Consider the following 9,548-nt stretch of genomic DNA (forward strand, 5'->3'; position numbering starts at 1 on the left):
GAGGTAGATCAAACCCTCACTCATGCTGTCACGCATCTCTCCTGCAGACAGTAACTCATGATAAAAGTTAGTAGCAACTGCACGTATGTCCTCTGGCTCTGAAGCAGCTGACCCGTCGGGCCTCCTCAACTTACTGACCTTGGCATGCGTATGCCAAGGTCCCACTGTCTCGAAGAAATCACCACTCACTCTGTCACCCATCTGTGTCCACTGAGATGCCTGTCGATAGAAAGCAAACTCATGGCGCCGCTCCTCTGTGCTAACAAGCTCTGGCGAGCCTGCTGTAGCTGCTCCTCCAACCAAGGACTGCCTGGATGCTGCTCCTGCATTCTCTGCAAGGAAGCAACACCCCGTCTGAGATGCTCCTCCTCCTCTCTTGCTCTAGCCATGCGAGCCAAAGACTCATGGGGAGAAAGAAATGACTAATCTGAGCTAGTCCTGAGGCCACTCTGTCAGTGGGAGAATCCTGCATGTCCAAGCTCTTTGTCTAGAGCCTCTACTCGCTCCTTGAGTGCAAAGTCCAGCAAGACCCTCTCAGGGATGCGAAGCATCGTGCTCCCCCTCCTTTGTTTGTCTGCCACCGTGAGGATCACTGGTGCATGGTCCAAGAAGGAAGTCCCTGCCAGAATGTCAGCTGTCCCACCCAAGTCACCGAAATGGTCACTAGTGTAGAAGCCATCTATCTGCGATAGATTCACTCCTTCCACTCTATGGTCCGAACGAGAGAAGGCCAGGCTGTCCTGGGGCCTCACAAAACTAGAGTGCTGCCACACATCCAAGACCCTCAGTCATACAAAACCTCTCCCAAGCTGCTAGCTCAACTCCATACATAGTAACATAGCTACCACCAATCCTGTCAGAAGGGTCCTCCAACATGTTGAAGTCATCCCCTATGCACCAATGTTCTGCCTGCGGGCAGAGACTCAACAATCTGTGACCAAAACTCTGCTCGTGCACTCGCCACATTGGGCGCATATATGTTCAGGAAGCCCACAAGGCAACCCTGAACCTGCATAGTGATCCACTGAGCCCTGTTTGGCACAATAATCCCTCTGCCCACAATGACCTACTGTAAAGAATCTGCAATAGTCATACATACCCCACCCTGGATTCCTCCAGGTCCAAAAGCAGCTGACCAAAAAGTATCATATCTTCCACGCAAGAGCTGACCACAACGTCTAATCAGGCTCTCACACAGATGATGCTCCTGTAGCATAAGGAGATCAATCTCTCCTCCCACGAGGCAGCGCTAAAGCTCCTGACGCAGTCGGCCTCGCTAACGCTGAAACTGGGGCCCACCAAGTCCCTACATGAGACGATCCTCATGGGGAGCCAGAGAGAATAGATGCTACCACAACAGCTAAACGTGCTATCTTCGAGGTTAGCTTGGATGGGGAGTAATCTGCATCCGAGCGTTCTCTAGATAGGCATGACTGCAACAAGTGCCTGGCCCAAGCCCAAGTAGAGCGAGCCATACGTAAAGCAACCTCCTCTGTCCAGGAGTCCTCATGAATGTGTACATAGCATGGAAAGCACTGCATGTCAGCAAAAAAGTGAACCACAATGTGTTTACATCTTGCTGCATTTGGAGGTGTCACCACAAACTTGGCCAATGGCCACAAAGTCTAAAGCATGTCTGTAACTCCTAGGTCTCCCATGTGGTGAGAGAACTCTAGGACCTATGTATGCAACCACTCCAACACTCAGTTGAGAGTCCACTCAGTCTGGTTCCTGCTGCAAAGGGGAAAAGAGAAGCCAGCCGCTGAGTCCAAGGCCTCTATCCCCCTAGCTGCAAGGAACAAAACATGAACCTTGAAGCAGGATGCCTCATGGTCTGCTGAGGGGTCGCCGAGAAAATGTCTAAATTTGTAGTCAAAGAAGTCCCATCGGTGCCAAATGTTGAAGCTCATCAGACCACGAGGAACTGCTGCAAAGGGAGACGTATGTACCTGTAGAGGGGGTCGCAAGAAAGGCTGTCCCTCTCTTGCCAAGTGACTTGTGGCAAAGGCGCTGCCAAGAGATCTCTTAGCATCCGGAGATGGCCCTGCCCCTTGGGTCGACTATGGAACTGGGGCGGGGGGGGGGGGGGGGATGGGGGGATGATGAGGAGGAGAGGAAATCTAGGGGAGGAGGGGCTGTCGAGGGTGAAGTTGAGGTGGGGGACTGGAGCAGGGACCTCCTCCTGCTCAAGAGGGCCAAAACGGTTCCCCGTGGGAACCCACTGCTGCTGGGGAGGCGCGTCGATCACGAACCTGTTGCCATCCCTCCTCTGCTAAAGCCCCAGGTTCGAAGGGTGGCTCTGCATGAGTGCTCTGTGTCTCTGCTTGTGGCTGTTGGATAGCCCTTGCAGACTGGGGCTTAGTATGTGGTGTAGGTCAAGGCCTCCTCCGTGGACAAGCCTTCACAAGATGGCCCATCTGTCGACAAATGAAGCACTGGTTCGGGAGGCCCGAATACTCCACGCTATGTCTAAACCAACCCCCACTCACCCGAGGCAGAAGAATGACCTTCGAGAGAGTGTGAGTGTCCCTAACTAGAACGCGAACTGGGGGAATGCCGACCGCCTTGGCAGCTAGGCTAAGGCTGCCGTGCGAGGTGTCTCCAGGACAGTCCCAATTGCTGAGCCTATTTTGGACAAGTACTCCCTCCGTAAACCAAGAAGGCAGATGGAGACGGGGATGTCTGCCTCCTCTACCAGAACATCTGAAGCAGGGTCAAAACCATGTCTCCATTGTCGAAAGTGGGCTCGAGCTTCTCGGATGGTCAATGGACTCTTGGCGATGACCTTGGACGCCATCTCGGGGGTCTCGAACTCGATCTAGTAGTAGCCTCATCCGAGGATCTGAACGTCCAAGATCTTGCCCACCTCTGCGAGAAGGCGGGCCTGGAGAAGATCATGCAGCTCTCCTCTGCTGGGTTTGGTATCGAGAATCTTGCAGATGACAGAAGACGCCTCTGCAGGCGCTCTACCTCTGCGGCTAGGCTCGCTTGCTCTGTTGGTGATAGAGCAAGTCGAATGGTGGGCTCAGCGGGGTTGGGCGAAGGGGCTTCAGTGGAGTCCTTTTGTGGCGGAGCTTGAGCCTTCATCTGTGTCTACTGCTGTGGTGGAGAAAGAGTGGGTAAAGCAATTTTTCTGCAAAGGGACCCCGACAACCATTGTTTGAACACTTATTGTCTTATGGTTTGCTGCACTTGCACACCTATTCATTGCAGAAAAGCTATTATACTAGCATGAGAGTCTTCTGTCGTGGATACTCAATTTAATGCACTTAGAATGTCAACAACATTTTCTCTCAGTGAAGTCTACGACCACCTTGTGTATAATTTTTATGCCTCCCTCTCTGCTTCTAATTAATCAAAAGAGGATTATGCGTGCTCCTAATTAATTACATTTGATTATGCTTGCAAGTCACAAGCTACCCCCCTACTTATTATATCAGAGCCACAAATTAGATCCCCCCCCCCCCCCCCCCCTCACGCTTTCAAGAAGAACTTGCAGTGCTCAATAGATATATGAATAAGCTCAAAACTATGCCACACATAACAACCCACCTCTACTACTAGAAAAGCAAATTCCCAATATTTATACATGTAAACTAGTCTCATCTAAATCATGCAAGGTAACCATATTTGTGTCCCCTACTTAATTCTAATAGATTGTAGCTGTTTTTCGTGGAGGGAATTCATGAATTCCTCATAACACATATATATATATATATAGAGTGAGAGAGGTAGAGACAATGAATACACAATAGCAAAGCTACTCTACTTCCACTACATTGCAATCTTCAACGGGTCAATTTTCACAAATGATGTGGGGAGATCATTGGAGAGAAATGTGTGTTGACTCTCAGATCTTATGATGCTTTCGTCAACCGCTTGTGCAAAATAATCCATCATAATGAAAGAAGCACACCATTAAGAGATCAAGAAAGTGTAATAGCACTTCTCTTGCTCAAGTGACTTTGCATAGCAAGTGGCTTCCAGCAATCTTTCACAAAGATGTTGATCCCTCTCAAACATCACATGGTGATACAATATATAGCCGACCACCATCCGTGCCAGCAAAAAGATCAACAACGATATCAATATGAGGCTAGGTGATTATGGACTTCACAAGCAATTCTCATAGTAGTATTTTGGCCAACTCAAGATGGAAGGGTAGCAGGCATAGGAGGAAATTTGTCAAATGACCCACTTGTTTATAACGCACGTGCAAATGTGCCCTTAGACTAGTGCATTTATATATGGGCTCTCCTTCCTACACTTTTGCATGTACGCTTTTGAATCGACGACCTTGACATGGTATCAAAGCTATGTGCTTGTTGATAGCAAGGGAGGGGAACCCACGCAAAGAAGAGGCCATTGAATGCAGCAGTTGACACCTAGCTTTGCTACAATGTTTTGAGATGATAAAATTTGCTCTAGGCTAAGGAGCGCACTGCAACTGTGTAGCTGGCCACGACTGCGATGGCAGCCAGTCTCAAAATGCTACAGGCTTTCACCATACATTTTGGGCTTGCTTCTTGAAAAACTATGAGGGTGTTGCAACAGCGTTCTGAAACGCAGTGGAGGAGGACACAAAAGCTCAAATTATGGGAAAATGGCATACCCTCGGCATGAGAGCCCTTGAGGGATTCTTTTGGTTCCTGCAATGATAAAGCCTCTTTGGAGGGCTTCGGAGCTAGAAAGTTTCGAAACTCTTGAATCTTCTTTGGAGCACAAGGAGGAGGTCCATGGCTTGCCAAGGCTTGAACCGGCAAGATGGCACCCCCTTGCTCGACAGTCCGAACATTGATGACCAACACCAGCTACCGACACTATGGATAGCAGATCAACAAGTTCTCCATTAGCATCTTATGCACGGGTGAAGCTTTGAAGGAAACATATTTTTGTGAGCGGTAGAGAGGGGCAAGAAATGTCCCTATAAATAATTTGGACCCTTGTGTTGGAGTTCAAGTTTTCGATGCTTGAACACATGGGGCGGAGTTCAAGGCACATGCATCTAGCAGGGAAGCAATCATACGTACCCAAAACACTATGGGTTTGCATTCTAATCCATTGTTGTTGGCTGGATTATGGACAAGATGTGCTTCAAAGTTCATTATCTTGGAGTATTATGGACGTGATGTGTTCGTAATTCACGGATGGGGATTCTTGGACGTAATGTGGTGTACAATTCAATTTTCTAAAAGGCAATTGGTGCTCAAGGTAGCATTCTTTTAAGGTACAAAGTTGAGGGTACCAAAACCAAGGTGTACCGAGTTGGTGGCCACTTATGGGGTGTCCATGGTAGCTTCTTCATTGACTTGGTCTCACCATTTATGTCCACTATGAGCTGTAGAGAGAGTGTTAAAGTTATGGAATCTCAAGTGAACTGTCCCAATATTTATTTTGGCTTTTAGGTATTTATTTTACTTATTTGTCAAATTTTGGGTAGGGCAATTTTCTAAGGTGAATATATAAGTACACCTTGCCCCCATTGTATAATCATTAATTCATTGCCAAGGTTAGTTGGTTTAGAAGAGTCTCTCTCGCTCTTTCTCTGTCTCGTGTATTCTCCCCGCTTGTGTACGCTTCCTCATCATCAACTTTGACACCATAATACTTTCAAAATGTTTACCGCGGTCCTTTACCGTGTTTTGTAGAGAGACAAAATATAAAATTGGGTGGCCAAAGGAGAGAGGAGTCGGGAAGCAATTTTTTTGCAAGTTAAATATTACCACAGATATTGTCGTACTTTGCATCGCTTTAATTACCACGTATATTGTCGCTTCTTAAGTTGGCACAAATTTGGATACTTCTTTCTATTTTACTTCAAATAAATTTTAAAAACATGATATTTTTTAGAAAAATGGAAAATAAAATAAAATTGAGGCATTAAATGTTGGTTATTTGAATAGATAGGCTTGCGCAAGGCATCAAACCACTTTGTCACTAATGATGGTATGCAAGCAAGACAGGGATTGTGGTCTGACATGGACAACTCTGCATGAAACAAAAGAGGCTCACACTCTTCTCCTGAACACCGCACGCATCTATTAACCCAAGCGACTGCATCCTTGCATTCATTGCATAATCTGAAAGTCTTTACATAGTGGTGGCGACGAGCTCTCTTGCTATCAAGAGATGTTGAGCACAGACCACAATAAAGGAGATCTTCTTCAAAACAGTCTTTAGTAGCGAAAGCACTCTCACACTGCTCACAACACAAAATGTTGGCTCCACTTGCAGCGGCCATAACTCTGCACAACAACAATAGAAGAAACTATCCGAAGGTGGATGTGAGAAAGGGAGAGATTCTAAACATCACTATTAACTCTAGCATTATCGCGCAATTATTTGGAGCCAAAATATTCAAATATTCAAAATTTCAAAATATTCAAGTCAAAAGAAAATGCATAAGTTCTCTAGAGGACAAAGGCAAAGGCAAGCTTGACACGGATAGTAGTACCAGTACTCAGCTAGTTGCCTCAGTACCCATGAGATCCGACAATCATTGCTATAAATGTGACAAGGCACTTTGTTTGGCTTGGGAGTTTGAAGCCAAAGACAAAAGCAGGAGCTCACAAAGAGACAAAGGAAAAGGCAAGTTGGATAGAGATAACGGTGATAAAGATTTTATACAAGAGATAACATCAATTTAGGAATTTTGGGAAAAATGCACAAAAATGAGACAATTCTTCTTGCCTCCATTTCTATGAACAATTATATTTTGGTTGAGGATGCACATCATTCTTTTCTACAACCAAATGAATGCTATCCTGAAAAGGAGTTTCTTCTTCGTCTTGCAAAGTAGTTGTCATGCGTACACATATCTATACAAACTACTAAGGAAGTGCCATTTACGAAGTGCTAAGTTTGGTATTGGATCCTTATGCTTGAAACATGCTACATGTAAGTTCAACTTACAAGAAGGTGTAAAAGATGTATGACCATGAAGCATATGCTTGACGCTATACTCCAAGAGTGGTGAAGATCCTCTCCTTGAAAAGTATCACGATTTGTTGAAAGTTTGCTTCTGTAGAGACAGGGATCATGTCAAAAGACTTTGTGAGACTCAAACTCTTGCGTGAGAGTGTGTGCCATCTATTGCTTGTGCGAATTGTAGTTGTGAAAGCAAGCATAAAGGGTGACAATAAATTAGAATATACAATGGCTAGTTTTCATGACCAATACATCATCACCAATGACCAATAGCTACATCAAAAACAAAAGTTTTGTCAAAAGATGTTGAGAATGAATGTATAAATCAAGTGTCTTTGAAAATTCTTACAAACAAAATGGGCAATCCAAATTGTGGTGACATAAATATAGAACTCATGTTGCTCAATTCTAGGACTACTTGTAGAGATCTTGCAAGGTGACTATCTTAGCACATCTTTGTATCATTACAACCAAAACCACTTCAAATAATATTGGAGGCTCAAGCTTGACATAGAGCATAATGCATACTCTATGTGAATTTACAAAGTCTGGACAAAGAAAGAGTGAAGCTCAAACTTGAGGTGAGCGAGAAGAAAGCATTACATCATGATCCAAAGACATTGCGTTTCTCTTCTAGAGGCAAAACGGTGCGTATGCTCAGGCAGTCTCACTTTTGGGTGATATCATGAAGTTCAAACTTGAGGTCGAGTGAGATGAAAGCATTGTATCATGATCTAAAGATATTGCAATACTCTTCTAGAGTCTTTAGCGAGGGTGTGTGGTCTCACTTCTAGGTGGTCTCATGAAGTTTGAACTTGAGGTTGAGCGAGACAAAAGCATCGCATCATGGTCTAAAGACATTGTACTTTTCTTCTGGAGGCAAGCAAAATGGTATGTGGTCTCAGTTTTGGGTGGTCTCACAAAAAGTGAACTGTGTGCACCATTATTAGGTAAGGACACAAAATCCGTGTGGCGTGAACTTCATTAAAAAGAAACGAACTTTAATTTGAATTTTGAAATTCAAACTTTAGATCTGTCAAATTATGACGATGGATCTCCCCTGCCGTCTGTAGATACCGTCAAGACAATGGCTATCCCCTGTCGTCTCTGTAGATATTGTTCATTATCGCTAGGTACTGGAATGTTGTTTGCTTCCAATGTTGAACGTAACATTAGCATGCATGCATGATAAGTTTGTATGAAAGCACTTACAACCTTGGAGGTTCTATTCTTGCTAATTTGTGCTTATACCTCCAAGATCCACCACCGGTAGGGCAAAAGCCAGTCATAGCACTTGACAACGGTGACGATAGTTGTGGAGCGGTGGAAAATAGCCTAGTTGGAGACTCTATTGTGTGTGAGAAGAATCCCAAAACTTTGTCCTGGTCACTGTATCCTAGGTGTCCCTGAGCGGCAGGCGACAACCCCAACCATGTGACGGTACCTGCATAGTGGTGGACAACCACCCCGAAGAGGTAGCAAACTACAACCTGACGTCTAGGTGATGATGGTAGTGGTGGCCAACCTGTAGAACCTACATAGCGGTGGTGATGGTAGCCACATAACAACAGATGAAAGCGCCAAATAGGTGAGTGCAGGTGCTGATCTATTGTTAGGTACTGCACTTGATGTGCCACTATTTCGTAAGCTCCTACTAAAATGACACGCAAATCATATCGTGCACATTTCAAGCTTAACATTAGAATGATCAACTTTGATACACTACGATCACAATATTGTTACCCAGATAATAGCCGATGATAGCTAGTGGATAATAGCCGATAAGTAGCGAGATAATTTAGGAGATATTAAAGTATCTAAAAGTAGATAAGTAGCCGATAATAGCAAGACAATTGGTCTAGGAGATGCTAGAAGATAAAAAATAGAAGCAAGGGAAGAAAACTATGGTATAATTTTATGAATGTCCATGCTTGTGCCTTGCCAGTTTTGTCGTGCAACAAACATGCATATGAGTAGTTTTTCTTATAGTGTGTGTAGTTTAAAAGGTTTGAGAGCCTTAATATTTCTGCTACTGGTCTTAGCTAGATTTTTGAGCTATGTGATGTGAGTTTTGGTGCACATTTCATAGCTAACCCAGGGAAAGGCTCTTGCCTCTTACCCTTTCTTGACTTAGAGCAAGGTGGAGGCTTTAATTTTCATGTCCCTTATGTGCCTAGATCAAGGTAGAGGCTCAAACTTAAGTTCGAGCCTCACACTCTTATTGAATTTTGATCAGATAAAGGCTCATATTTCTACCTATAAATTTGGATCAAGGCAAAGGATTGAACTTAAGTTCGAGCCTCATGTCTCTTACATACCTGAAACAAGGAAACTGCTCGAACTTAAGGGACATAAGGCTCAAACTTAAGTTCGACCCTCATGTCCCTTACATACCTAGAACAGGAAATTTCTCGAACTCAAGTTCAAGCTTCATTCCCCTTACAAATCTAGAGCATGAACAAGAAGTTAAGTTTGAGCCTCATGTCTTTATCTATGGGTTTGGAACCAGGTAGAGGCTAATATATTTCACGCTCTTCAACTAGATATGTAGAGTATAGGCCCAAGATTTTTAGCTTCAACCTTGTTTCAGGTATCAACGGGACATAAGGCTCAAATTTAAG

Source organism: Adiantum capillus-veneris, chromosome 14, assembly GCF_014529385.1.
Source record: "Adiantum capillus-veneris isolate H3 chromosome 14, ASM1452938v2, whole genome shotgun sequence".
Lineage (NCBI taxonomy): Eukaryota > Viridiplantae > Streptophyta > Polypodiopsida > Polypodiales > Pteridaceae > Adiantum > Adiantum capillus-veneris.